This window comes from Ictidomys tridecemlineatus, unplaced genomic scaffold, assembly GCF_052094955.1.
Source record: "Ictidomys tridecemlineatus isolate mIctTri1 unplaced genomic scaffold, mIctTri1.hap1 Scaffold_110, whole genome shotgun sequence".
NCBI lineage: Eukaryota > Metazoa > Chordata > Mammalia > Rodentia > Sciuridae > Ictidomys > Ictidomys tridecemlineatus.
In genome coordinates, this window is record NW_027521036.1 from 764,797 (window position 1) to 777,774 (window position 12,978).

The 12,978-nt window shown below is 39.8% G+C and overlaps 1 pseudogene; it reads left to right on the plus strand.

Moving 5' to 3' along the window:
- Positions 1-11,979, plus strand: part of LOC144372495 (junctophilin-1-like) — a 56,175-nt pseudogene extending 44,196 nt beyond the window's left edge.
- Positions 11,980-12,978: the final 999 nt, after the last annotated feature.

A 12,978-nucleotide genomic window follows, 5' to 3' on the forward strand; every position in this document is an offset into this window, starting at 1 on the left:
ACACCTCTTGCAGTATTTTCTGGGTCCAAAATTATAAATATAGTTTATAAGTTTCCACTGGAATCCTGGATTCCTATCATGGCTACGTGTTCTCCACCTTAAAGACAAGGGGGCTTTTCACATTCATGGTTCAGAGAGGACAGTTAGCTGATAAAGCAGGGGCATGTCCTTTGTCACTGAATCTGTTGTCATTTCAGAGGCAAGACCTATTTCCAGTACTCATCGCTGGCCAAAACTTGGCACATTGAACAATTCTAACCTGAAAGGATGGCTGGATGCTCTGGGGCCAACTGGAGACCCAGCTAGAGCCACCATCAGATACCAGCCAGGCAGTAGAAGCTCGGATATTAATACTAAGGTAGCAACTCTCCTGCCCCTTGGAGTTCAGCCTGCCCTTACCACAATCACAAGATGACAGAAGATCCTGAATTCTTGGACTTGAAGGGAAATCCCTACCTTGGTGGGAATGGCATCCTCTGTGCCCCTCCCCAACCCTCGGCCTTGGGTTGTATAACATCCCCTTAGTGCCTGGAATTCTTCTTGAGTGTCTTTGGACTTGGGCTGATCCTCCTGTTGGGGAGGAGTGGTTTCATTTGTGTTAATACATCTGTCACTAAGGCAGTGAGTTGAGGAAAGTAGGCCCTTCAGTGGCTGCAACAGGGTCAATCCAGCTAACTAGCAAGCCCCGGATTCAGTCAGTCCCACCATGAAAATAAATAAAATTTAAAAGTTCATTAGAATGTTTCTAGAGTCAATGCATAGGCAGACAGGAGACATCTGGTCAAGAATATTCAAAATACTATAAGAATATTAATATAACCATCTATCAGGACCAGAGGAAAAGATTCCTATTCTTTGAGCAAGATTCTTGGACTGACCTGATTTGAATCCTGCCTTGCGTTTCTACCATCTCTAAGTATTGGTATACTAGTATCTCAGTGTTCATGCATTCATCTTTAAAACTGTCTTTGCCCCTCCATTACACCAATTGTTACTTAAAGGTGCTAAAGAGAAAACCAGAAGCCCTGGTTTACACGTTTGTTTCCACTTCTATTTTCCTCAGAATCCTTGGATAAACTGCTATTTTATCGAGTTTTAAAATGAAAATTTCCTATTCTCAGTTTAACATAGCAAATGCTGAAAATAGGGAAATATGACATAATTTTTTGAGATTCTCATGAGGAAAAAGAAGAAAACTTTTTTAAGAATTCAGGGGGAACTACATGATCCTCTGATATATCCTTTTAAACTTGGAGGCATTAATTACTAATTTGGTGATTTGGGGAAGGCAACTCTGAGTTGGATGAATCTGTAGTATTTTTAACACCACCTAAAAATGCTCCTTCTAAAGAATAACCTTGATGAGAAGCAAATCTGCCCTGTAGTCTTTAGTAAGATGTTTTCTAAGCTGTGTTATTTCATTTGAAAGTCAGCCAAAATTGGTTTTAAAAAAAAATGTGTAGGAGAAGAAAGCTGAATATTTGCATTTTTCAATAGCGGCATTAGTCTATTTAAAATAAAGATTGATTAAAGAGAGCAGTAACAGATTCAAAGAGAAAGCATGAACTATGAAAATGAGGGGATTTTTAGAGCAGAAAGAAAAATGAAATAATTACATACTAGAATGTTTTCTAAAGTAATACAGAAGTCTTTCTCAGAACATACTTGCTTGCCGTTATCACAAAGGGTAAGAGACTTGGGTTCCATCCATTCATTCCACAAGATAGCTGTGTGACTTTGAATATGTTTCTGAGTCTCTCTGAGTCTCAGACCTCTACAGAAGGAAAAAAAATTGCCTGACCATCAGGGAGGGAACCACAGAATTCTCAAGAGACTTTCCAAGTTACAACTGTGTTTTTAATATGTCTGGTAAAGCAGAAGATTGAAGAGTCACTTCTTAAAATCCAGAGGCTTAGCATGTATCAGAGCAGTACCTTCATGCTTGTAGTATGTTGCAGAAAAGGCTGGAAATTTAAAGTAAAAATAGTTGAGGACTCCTTGATTGAACTATTGAATGCTTTCTGGTCCCAGACAAGGCATGAGGTAACTGGAGTAATGGAACCACAGTTCCTACCAGGAAATGTGAAATGATGAAAACTAATTTGCTGAGAGAATAACCACACCCCTGACACTTTAGTATTTCTCCCAGAGTTGTTCTTTCCCAAACTATAGCTTCAAAATGTGTACCTCTAAAGTGGTAAGAGCTCAAGATGATAGCTACTCCCAAGCAAGTTCGTGTTTGTACTGGTTAGCGTCAGAAACCCAATAGAGGAATGGGTCCTTCTACTGCTCACTGGTTAGGCTCATCTGGGCAGAACAAAGTGAAGGGGCAGCTTTGGGATCTTAAGAGCCATTTCGGATGATAGAAGATGGATATCTTATTACCTTAGCGATTGTTTTTCAACTTGAGTTCAAGAAGAAGGTCTAAAGGCCTTGTGTCATTTTTAAGGAGTGAATGGTGATTGCTTAATTTTTTTTAAATATATAAGTATTTATAAAATGGAATTATTTAAGCACCAGGGGTATGCATTTAATGGACATTTGCAGTAGCAAGTGCGGATTAGGCCAGTTTATGATCCATAATAAATGATCTGTCTGTTCTTTAACTGAAGACCTCGAGCTGCCATCATGTGTTCTAAACATTACGCGGTCTTAAATTGCTCTAATTCTTAGCCGTAATTTAATTTGTACCTATAACAGACCCTTGGCAAAAGACATGAAACCTAATACTGAAGATAAAATAAAAACAGTATTGGCATTTTAATTTTTATCATTATCCAGAAGTAATTCTCAGATCCTGAAGCTGCAGAGTTCTTAGACACATCCAGGTGTCTCTGTGACAGTGCCCAAGAAAAAATGTACTTGTGATTATGTCTAGCTCCATATTATAGAATATGCATCTACTTTAAAATAATTTGGTCTACCTAGTGTTGCCAAAGGCCTACTAGCACCCCCCAAAAAAAATTGACCTACAGATATATTATTTAATAGCAAGCCAGATTCAGTCAAAATAATACACTATCTATATAATTTCTCATTAGGAAAGACAGATCTTATTTTAATCAGCTAAAAAATACCTAAAACCATAAAATCTACTTTGATAATGACTTTACACTTGTCTGATTACCCTCACATTTTTCACCCAATCTTAACTTAGCTCCTTATATTTCATCTGACCCAATGACCACCTTTGGTGGTGGACTCTTCCTCCCTGCCCACAGCTCCAGGTGATTCTATGTTGCTCCCCATCCTCCTTGATCCGGGTCTTTGCCTCTGTGTCATAGCCACATTCTACCTCCTCTGCTTCTCCCAGAGAAGAACGCTGCTAGAGAAAGATGCACAGTCATAGAAACCCAGGTCAGGTTCTCCTGGGCCACTGAGCATTTCTAATATACTTTTCTTCCATTCCTTAGAACTTTGATAGTGATGATTCTTCATCTTCACCTCTTTTAAGCCCTCAGAATCTCCCCACTGTCTCTTAATTTCTGCAGAAGACAGATAATGGGCATTTATCCAATAAGTACCCTAAGTTAATACTAAGCACTTCATATAAATCAATCCTGATCTCAGTCTAACTCTACACATTAATATTGCCCCCATTTTACAGTAAGAAAATTGGGGGCACAGTCAACATGATGAACTGGGGTGACAGCCCAGGTCTTTCTGGTTCCAAAGCCCCATGAAACTCTTGTTCTCTTTCAAACTTACTATCCTTTGAATAACCTTAAAACATTGGATCAACTCATCCCTTTTTAAAAATATTTTTTCCTGTTTTGTTTCTCTCACCTCATCTAGGATGTGGCTCCAACAATAGTCATCTTCTCAAAACTCCTATTCTTTGGGCATCTTCCTTCCCACCTTCCACTAGTATCAGTTCTCATTTACTTAAAATGCAAGTAAAATGTCTTTTCCCTTGACCCAGCTAATTCTTCTGGTTACTGTCCAAATTTCCTTCTTCCTTTCTGGGTCAAAAGTCTCCAGCATGTGCCCCACACCTGCTTCCTCCACTTCCTCTGCCCAGTTCCTCACCAACTCCCTTCCATCGGGCTTCAGCCGTGGCCTTCTTATTCCAACTGCTCCCTCAAATAGGTCTCAACAAATTCAGCCGCCTTGACTCGGCCTTCACTTTGCTAAGCACAGGGGGATTGACAGACTGTCCCTTCCTCAGATCCTCACCGCATTGCTAGTGGCTGCCATAAATCATAAATCAGCCAGTCAGGCTGAGAAAAAATGCAGCTACCCCAGAGGAAAGACAGATTCTGATGTGACCCACTTAACTCCAAAAGGAGCCCAAGATTCACCCAAGAACTTAAAGGGATTCTGTGTATGCTTCCTTCTCTCAGGTTATTTTGCTATTTCCTCCACCCAGTCCCCAGGACACTCTGGTTTCAATACTCAGTTCTTTGCTTTTTGACAAGTTCAGCCAACTTTCCTTGAACGCATCATGATGTTCACACTTCTGTTTATTGCCATGTCCTCTAGTTTGCATCATAGCCCTATATTCCCAACTATAAATGCCTATCACATAAACTCCTACTTGTGTAAAACTGTGTGTCATCACCTCCAAACTGGAGTAGGGCCTACACAGTTGCTATCTGCTGTGAGACCAGGCATCTGAATACCTAATTGGAATCTTGGGGTTATCCCTCATGCTTCTCTCCTCCTCACCCATTTATCCCTTCCACTAGGATTTTTGAAGACGGCTTCTATGGCAGGTTTTTATGGTAGCAAAACAGACAGGAAAACTCTCCGCATGTTTGAAAGTTCTGACATTTTTCCAAAAATGTCCAGCGGTTATTCCTTTACTTTTATGACTGATCCCTCAGAAGTTTTTCATCTTGCAAAACTGAAGTGCTGTACCAACTAACCATCTTTCCAAAGTCTCCCTCCAGCCCCTGGCAACCACAATTCTTTTTTTCTCTATAAATTTGATGACCCTAGCTACCCTATACAATATTTGTCTTTTTGTGACTGGCCCACTCCACTTAGCATAATGTCAGCAAGGTTTATCCATGTTGTAACATGTATCTAAATTTCCTTTTTAAAGCTTGAATAATATGTTTACATCTACCAATTTTTTTGTTTATTCATCTATTGACACTTGGGTTGCTTCAAACTTTTGGCTATTATAATGCTGCTATGAATTTGGTGTGCAAATGTCTCTTTAATACCCTGCTTTCCTTTACTTCTGTGTCTATATCCAAAATCCAATTGGCAGACCATGTGACAATTCTACTTTAAATTTTCTGAGGAGCTGCCATAGTATGTTCCAGAAGAGCAGCAGCCACTTCACCTTCCCGCCAGCAGTGCAGGGGGTTCTGGTTTCTGCACATTCTTGTAACTTTTCTGGTTTGGGGTACTAGCCATCCTGATGGGTGTCAGATAGGATCTCATTGTTTTGATTTGCATTCCCCTGGTGTTTAGTGATGCTGAGCATCTCTTCATGTTCTCACGGCCATTTGTGTATCTTTTTTGGAGAAATGCCTATTCAGGTTTTTGGCTTATGTTTTGATAAGGTTTTGTTGTTGAATTGTAGGAATGTTTTATATATCCTGGATACTAACCCCCTTTCAGATATGTGATTGGCAAGTATTTTCACCCATTTACTGGGTTGCAGGTGCTTAAGCTTGAAATAGATGTTTTAATATTATTTAATGATAATGTGCTTGAACTTTAAAATGACCCTCATTAAAAAGGACTTTTCTCCAAAGATTATTTCAAGAATAAAACAAGCCTTAAGTTTTTTTTAATATCACATTTTTTTCTCATCTGATATAAATAACATTGGGAGGTAAATCTCAGATAATTTTTATAAAATAAAAATTTATTGTTGTCAAATAAAATGTAGGGGCTGGGCGTGTAGGTCAGTGGTAGAATACTTGCCTAGCATGTAAGATAGCTTGAGTTTCATCTCCAGAAGCAACCAAAAAAAAAAAAAGATAAAATGGAATTACTTTTTACTTGGCATATTCCAAAGAAGAAGTAAAAATGTGACTTTGTAGCCTTTAAGCTTATTAAGTTGTTGATCAGATGAAAGGGAATAAACTCGCTAAAGTACTGAAGAGTGAGGACTGATTTTTGTAAGTGTGAAAATGTTACAACCTAGAGAACATCTTATAAAAGGAGACTGAGTAGTAAACACTGCTGTTCCCAAGTCAATACACCTGTCCCCTGAGTATTAGCACACTGACAGGGGCTGGAGCTCAAGAAACCAGTATAACAAGAATTTATTGATCCGAGAATTGGCTTTTTGTTTTGTGTAAATATCCTGCTGGTTTCCAGAAAGTGCTTTCAGGGCCCTCTCATCTGTCACATTCATGATAGCATCCCTGATGGTGGGAGTCTAGCATCAGAGTGTGTGGTTAGATAGCTACGTGCTTATATGGAGGCTGCTTTAACTCTAGGTTTTCTGGTGGCCTTAAGGAGAAGAGAAACAACAGATTGTGTAGTCCACATTGTATGGTACAAGGAAGCAAACCAGTTTATCACCAGAGACCAATTTTTTTCCTGGCACTGAACAATGAGAGGATTGCGTCACCTAAATCTCAATAAACATGACAACAATAGACATAATGGACAATATTTCATGAAAGGTATAGAAACATTCTTCTCTGCCCTTGACAGAAAGCCAGGGACTGATACTGACTGCAGTTCTGCAGAGACATTTCTGTGATAAAGTAATGTGGTTTAACTTTTGATCTCTTCAACTAGAACCATTTGTGGTTCAGATGGGCCTTGACCTGATCTCTGATTAACAATACTTCCAAAGCCTGTTTTCTAATACATGTGCAAAAATTTAGACCTGTAAGTATCAAATACCTAACTTAATAGCAATATTCTGCCCCTTAGTTTACCTTTTGTACTGGCTATATTTCAGAGGAAAGGAAGACATGATCTCCTGCATTAGCAAATAGGACGAACTATTCACTGATGATATAACATGTTTTAAACCAGAATCTAAGAATTCTTGTTTCTTGAAGTTACTACTTCAGGTCTGGTCTTTTATTTCTTTTTTAAAAAAATGATAATTTATGGAGAAAATTAACATTCAAGAACCAATAGATGGAATAGATGGGGACCCCTAAGATGTAGTCTTCCCAAATCAGATCCTGAGAATGGAGTGATAGCAGAATCATTGTCTATTCTAGATTAAAATCTTCACCAGCTGTCAGTCAATCACTGTGTGAAAGATTGAGATTAGAAAGTGGAAGACATCTAAGGGCTCTGTGCATTGCTGAGCATCAGGAGCATGTGCTGAGCCTCACTGGGTTTGTCTTATCCAAGAACCAAATCCAGATTGAAGGACCAGTTTCTTACCAAGTGCTAGTCACATAGAAATCATGGCTCTGATTTTCAATTGCGATTTCAGGAGCCAGTTGCTTCTTCTCCTATCAGGGAGTATTCCTTGCTCAACAGACTAATTTCTTCTTTAAAAGGGCTGCAACTGTCTGCACAAGATAATTGGTTTTCTGAAATCTAGGTCTCACATAAATGAGTAATGTCACAGTCCAAAAGGAAGGCTCACAGGTCATATTTTTTTTTTTTGCATTTTATCCCCCATGATGCCATAACCCAGGAAAGAATTTCTGGTTATTGTCAGGCATTTTCAAGAGAACCAGAGGGAAATAAAATGTCAATGAGATGGGCTCTGCCTTTGTAGTAACCCTGGTGAGATGTTAATGCTGCAACCAGGGCAGAAGCAACAATTGGATTGAGGATGTATTTTGAAGGTGGTGCCAACTGGATTTGCTGACAATTGATGGGGCATGTGCAAGAAAGGGTGGGATCAGGGATGGCTCAGAGAGTTTGGCTTGAGCAACTGCAAGTGCGGTATTGCCATCAGCTGAGATTTGGGTTTTCTCAAGCTATCTACCAATTGCTCTTATTTTTAAATTCTCCTAATAATTATCTTTAAATACTTGGTTGTCAAAGCAAATCACAAGAGCAGACACTGAACCAATTAGAGTATAGCCTTTGACATCAAGTTTTAAGGGTTGGATCAGTAAAATAACTCTGACTTAATACATATAATACATTTTTAAAGGACAGCAGAATATATATGTGTGTTAGAGAAAGAGACTGGAGATTGAACTCAGAGCCACATGGATGTTAGGCAAGAATTCTACCACTGAGCTAAACCTCCAGCCTCCAAATCAGCATACTTTTGAAGCAGTTTATTGTTGAGAAAAGAATGTATAAAAAGTAGAAATAGCAAATTTTGTAAGTATCAATTTCACCATTAGCAGAATTGTGGTAGATTCTAGATTAAAACCTTTATCAGCTGTGTCAGGGGTAGACATAGGAGCTATCAAAAGCTAGAAGTCAAGAGTAGACATTTAAGGATCCTGAGCAGCATGTTCGTTGGCCAGAGGAGGAGTGTAGGTAGAGAATGTTCAGTGTAGAGTTGAATATGCTTTTTATAAAAGCATTGTTATATCTAATAAAAATTGAATGTGTCAATTAAGGAGGAAAGTGAAAAAAATTGGGAAAACTCCATTATTGTTTTCCAACTAAGGTGCCCTGATAGGTTATGAAGCACTGTTTTGGTCCTTAAAGAAAAAAACCTTAGATACTCATAAGGTGACTGATTCAAAAAATAATTTGTAGTTACATTCTTAACTCCCAAGTTCTGCCTGGCATTAAGAAGTTTTGGTTCCTGCTGTGTCTGTTCACAGCTGACCTCTGCAGGGCTGGTGTCTGGGAAAAAATTATCAGGCTTCGAGGTCTCTCTGTATATCAGCACCATTCTCATGGCTTTGCCCACATCAAAACTCTCCACAAGTTAAAACTTTGGATTATTGTAAAATGAGAGCCCTAAAAGTCAGCCACTGATGCCTCATTAAAAGGAGATGCTTCCTGGTTATTTTTACTGCATTCAGTGGGGGAAGCATATGTGATAATGGTATGTGGAGTTTCTTAAAAGGCCTAAAAGACTTGTAAATGTCAGCAAGCTTTTGAATGAATGAAATGTGTCCTGGGTACTATGCTCCTTCTGTGCACATATGTTTTTTTTTTGTGACAAGCTGCAGCAGCAAGGCATCCTGCTGAGTGGTTTCAGCTGATCTCTGCAGACTGCCCAGCCTGATGCTGCACCCCAGGAACAATGGCATGCCTGTACCAGCTAGCTGATTAAAGGGGTCGTGTGCAGCTCTGGAACTGGGCCTGGGATTTGAACACATGAATTCACTAACATGAGCCAGAGGCAAGTCCAGATTATTCCTGGGCAAAAGCTAGACATTCCAGTAGCCGTGGGCACATGTGACTGATGGTAACAGCAAACTCAGAGCTCCTGTTCTGTTCCACATCTCAAGATTGGGTTCACCAAAAGCTTCTGAGCAGACTTCTGGGTTCAAATTTGGATGTGATTTAGACCAGTTTGGATGTGGTTTTGACCAGCCATGCAGCAGTACTCTGTTCAGCATGGAGCTGGGCTAGACAAGGAAGTCCTCTCCCTCGGTTTAGTATTACAGGAAAGAGTAAGTAAAAAAGTAAAGAGTTAAATAAAAAAGTAAAGAGTTAAGTAAAAAAGTGGCAAATGAAGCTCCCATAACACTGTGCTTTCAAAATGTATCTGCAGAAGAGTAAGCTGTATTTATCTGTTCTCCAGTTTAGCCTATTGTCAAAAGTGGTGGAGATAATACTACCATTTTATTTGAGTGTATATGATGGCATATTGCAGTTGTATCAGTAAGTGATTTATTTGTGGAGTTTTGTAGATTTATCATCGAAGGGCTAGCAGACTACATGATAAGGCAGTGCCACTGTACTCTTATGGCTTCATTAATTATGATACCTAGACATAATTAGGCTCTAGCTAAGAATAGCAGATAAAATGGAAGATCATTCTGGGAAAGATTCTGAGAAACTGAAAGAGCATTAATAGAGGGCATCTCCTGATTCTCAGACACAGAACAAAGCCTCCTCCACCATCAAGGATGGCACCACGCAACCAGCTTCTACAGCAGTTGCTTAGGAATATGTTCTCTTAGCCTCTTGGTTTTGTGTCCATTTCATATTTTAGGATACCCTGTAGACAGAAGTAATCGGAAATATCCTGCATGATTCAGAAAAAAAAATTTCGAAGTTAATTCATTCATTTTTAATTAATAGTCTATTTTTTAGACCAGTTTTTAAGTTACTAGAAAAATTGACCAGAAAGCACAAAGAGTTCCCATCTGCCTCTTCTCCCCACCCAAGTCCCATGTGCAGCTTCCTTCATCTTGCATCAGTGAGTGCATTTGATATAACTTGACGAGCCACTATTGATACATTAACATTCAAGGCTGTCATTTGCATTAGGGTCCACGCTCTGTGTTGGGGAGTCTGTGGATGTTGACAAATGCCTAAGGAGCATCCCTCAGCTCCATTCATTCCCCCTTTTCCCACTTGTACTCTGAACTCCTGGCACCCACTGTTCCTTTATTGTCTGTATGGTTTTGTCATTCCATTTATTTGTAAGTTAACTGTCCAGCTGTTCTGAGGAAGTGTCATTCATTTCTTGATTCATAAAGTGGCCCCCCAGTAGTGTGCCCAGGTAGTGTTCTGTGAATTGCATTGGGATTTATAGCAGAGGATCAAACATCCAAACTCCCACTCTTTGTGAAGCTTCAAATCTTCGTGAAGCTTTCCATCAAGCCTCCAGGCTTGGCTGGGTCCTAAGAAGACAAATGGGCACCATGAGAGCACAGGGTGAGAAGAGGGGGTTGGAGAAAGTAGGTTGAGCATGGAGCCTCCTACCAGTGGTCTCAGGCCAGCCCCATCTTCCTATTTTTCTTTCTGACCGTGTACCTCTGTGGGTTGGATCTGTTGGCATCATCCAGCTGTCAGTTGTGTTTCTCCCTGAAGACCAGCTACACAGTGCCATTTCCCAACTCTTCCCTTCTCTGTTGTCTCTGGGAGATGTGCATGTACTTCTGTCAGACTTCCATTCAGCTTTTACTATTAGCTACTTATAGCCCTGCCTACTGCTAATAAAATGATAGAAAATTTAAGCAGTTAGAAAAATTAGATACCCATCATTTCCACCTAAAGACTAACTAGAGAAGGTTTGCCTGCTTCAGAAGTGGATAACCCATGGTTCTCTGCCTAACCTCCACATCCTCTCTGCTGGGACTGGTGATGTCCATTCTCCTGAGTTGTCCTAAGAAGCCTAAGGCTTTCCCTGCCTCTTTCTCCCCTGCCCCTAGCCCTTTGGAAGTAGTAGAGATTTCAGGGAATACAAATAGGCCAGGGAAGAGGTGGAAGACCAAGAGATCCATTTTGTCTGTGTCAGCTCTGCCCCCTTTTCATTTTTATTTTATACAAAAAAAATATTGCTTAAAAGTGAACTAAGTAGGCTCTTAGGTAACCCTCCTGAGCAGGCAGGTAGGAGACAGTAATGTACATTTCCCAGCAACATCCCTTGTAGCATTATGCTGGTCACCCAGAAATTGCCCATGTGAGAGTTTTTAAGCCATGGGCATTGATAAAGAGTACCAATGACAGTTTTGCTAATCCCCACCCCCAAAGCCACTGTAACAGAGGTTGCTTGATCAAACTTTTACATTGATTCTACCATAGGAATTCAGTCTATAAACACTATATGAAATAATATGCTCTCTCCATAGTTTCAGGGTGGGTAATACCAACCACAGCCAACAGATTTGGTCCAATAAGTTTCGACAGCCAGACTCAGCATCAGGCTACACAGGCCCCACTCATCCTCTTCATTTTCCCCTTAAATGACTGAGGTGATTTACAGGTAGCTTCATCTCTTTTTATTGAAATCCCACTGTCATAGGACACTAAAGCTTAGTACTGCAGGTATTAGGCCATGATCCTAATGAACAGTTCTTTTCTTAGATGGACGTTTGCTTGTCCACATGTAGTTAATAAGGTGCTACCTTTGCTGACTGGCCCTTTCATGCCCCATGTAGGACTGCACACGCAAGAGCGAAAGCTGACGCTGCTGACCAGGCTGCACTGGCCACCCGCCAGTAGTGCGACATCGCGAGAGCTGTAGCCAGGGAACTGTCACCTGATTTCTACCAACCAGGTAAAACCCTTCTCCTTTGATGGGAAATATTGGAGCACTGCCTTTGGTTATCTTTTATTTCCTTTCTCGCATAAAGGTTCCTGTTCATGACTCAGTAATACTACAAGATCAGTGGGAGTGTATATTAAGTAACAAAATATCCCCTCAAGTTTGTCAGCAATGGAGAATTGGGGGGTTCTCCCTGTCTGCCTCTGTACTCCCAGCCACATATCCCCCCAGCTTTGAGCCAAGAGCTCTAAACAAGTCAGGAATCTAAAAGTATCTGACTTATGAAAAATTGTGTTAGTTGCACATTCCATCACAAATGTCCCGATTCAGATTACCGATGGACCCCTTGCTTATGAGAGACTGTTTTAGTTAAGAAGCAGTGGAATTACATTTTCCCACAATATTTCTTTCCCCTCAAATGCTTTTACACCATACGATAATGGCATCAGCAATAGGAGAAGAACTAGTAAGTACTGTGGGGTTACTTCGTTTGTTTTTTTATGTACCTAAACTGAAGCTCAGAGGTATGTTGTTAGTTGGAAACTACTTGAAGACAGATTAACCGTAAGAGATGAAGAGGGAAATGCATGTCATAATGGAAGAAATGGAAAGTGACAACCTCAAAAAAAAAGTCACCTTGATCACCTGTCTCTCAAATATCAAAAAATAGCCACCAACAAATACTTGCAGGAAGTTTAAATTTAACTCACTTCCTAGTAGTTTCCCAGTAAGCTGTTTTCATTTCTTTCTGGGATATACTAACAGGATTTTTGTTTTCAAAATAGCTATACCTTTGAATGTATGTGTCTCCGTTGTTCTATATGCAACATCTTTCTAGTGATTATTTACAGAGATAAACAGATTTTTAGGTAAAGAGATCAAAATGTTCTAAATTTATATTAAAGTTTGTATTTCATGGTAAATAATTTCCACCCATTGATTTTTATTAAATTGGT